This window comes from Eschrichtius robustus, chromosome 2 (genome assembly GCF_028021215.1).
Source record: "Eschrichtius robustus isolate mEscRob2 chromosome 2, mEscRob2.pri, whole genome shotgun sequence".
Classification (NCBI taxonomy): Eukaryota; Metazoa; Chordata; class Mammalia; order Artiodactyla; family Eschrichtiidae; genus Eschrichtius; species Eschrichtius robustus.
The window spans coordinates 23,363,910-23,365,661 of NC_090825.1; the positions used below are offsets into that span (position 1 = coordinate 23,363,910).

The window sequence follows — 1,752 nt, forward strand, 5'->3', positions numbered from 1 at the left end:
ATAGACTTAAATCCAAAATATCTATAAAACATCCACAAACTTGCTTTTACAAAAAACAAATAAAATGTAATTTCTACCAAGTTAATTGGTGAAATGAAAACATTTGATCATACATTATATTAGCGACCGTGTTGAATAACAGATGTATCGCAAACAGTGTTTTAGGAATTTAAATTCGTGCAGCTGCTCCCTTTACACGCCGCCCCCTTTACGCGGTCAGGCTGAGCTAGCGCCCGGACCTGGAATAGGGCCGTAGCCTCCGCCGTGCCCACCGCCTCCCGCCGCCTCCGGACCATGGACCCCAGCAAAATGAGGGAGCTTTGAGTCTTTCTGAAAATATGCAAGCAGGACCCGAGCGTTCTGCACACCGAGGAAATCCGCTTCCTGAGGGAGTGGGTGGAGAGCATGGGGGGTAAAATACCACCTGCTACTCATAAAACTAAATTGGAAGAAAATACCAAGGAAGAAAAAACAGATAGTAAGAAGGCGGAGGAAAACATAAAGACAGACGAACCATCAAGTGAGGAAAGTGATCTAGAAACTGACAGTGAAGGTGTGATTGAACCAGACACTGATGCCCCTCAAGAAATGGGAGTTGAAAATGTAGAGATAACTGAGGAGTTGATGGATCAGGCAAATGATAAAAGAAAAGTGGCTGCCATTGATGCCCTAAATGATGGTGAACTACAGAAAGCCATTGACTTGTTCACAGATGCCATCAAGCTAAATCCTCGTTTGGCCATTCTGTATGCCAAGAGAGCCAGTGTCTTCATCAAATTACAGAAGCCAAATGCTGCCATCCGAGACCGTGACAGAGCTATTGAAATAAATCCTGATTCAGCTCAGCCATACAAGTGGCGAGGGAAAGCACACGGACTTTTGAGCCATTAGGAAGAAGCTGCCCATGATCTTGCCCTTGCCTGTAAACTGAATTATGATGAAGATGCTAGTGCAATGCTGAAAGAAGTTCAGCCAAGGGCCCAGAAAATTGCTGAACATCGGAGAAAAGTATGAGCGAAAACGTGAAGAGTGAGAGATCAAAGAAAGAATAGAAAGGGTCAAGAAGGCTCAGGAAGAACATGAGAGAGCCCCGGGGGAGGAAGAAGCCAGACGACAATCAGGGGCTCAGTATGGCTCTTTTCCAGGTGGCTTTCCTGACGGAATGCCTGGAATGGGAGGGGGCATGTCTGGAATGGCAGGAATACCTGGGCTCAATGAAATTCTTAGTGATCCAGAGGTTCTTGCAGCCATGCAGGATCCAGAAGTTATGGTGGCCTTCCAGGTTGTGGCTCAGAACCCGGCAAATATGTCAAAATATCAGAGCAACCCAAAGGTTATGAATCTCATCAGTAAATTGTTGGCCAAATTTGGAGGTCAAGCATAATGCCCTTCTGACAAATAAAGCCCCTGCTGAAGGAAAATCAACTTAGATCACCTAATGGATGTCGCAGTAATACAAACCAGTGTACCTCTGACCTCATGAAGAAAGCTGGGGTGCTTTGAAGATAATCCCTACCCCTCTGCCCCAAAGGCAGCTGAAACATTTTACAGTGGTTTGCCATTAGGGTATTCATTCAGATATGTTTTCCTACTAGAAATTAAAAACTTTAAACAATTTTTAAACCTTAAAAATATTTAAAACAAAAGGGTATGTTAATCCCTACATTTTTCTTTACTAATCATTTTGGTTTTTTCCTTTGAATTAATTCGGCAAGGAAGATATTTCAGTATGGAAGATTTATTGTTCAAGTT

The 1,752-nt window shown here is 43.3% G+C and overlaps 1 pseudogene; it reads left to right on the forward strand.

Moving 5' to 3' along the window:
• The first annotated feature begins 294 nt into the window (after positions 1-294).
• LOC137755991 (hsc70-interacting protein pseudogene) lies at positions 295-1,393 on the forward strand (annotated as a pseudogene).
• Positions 1,394-1,752: the final 359 nt, after the last annotated feature.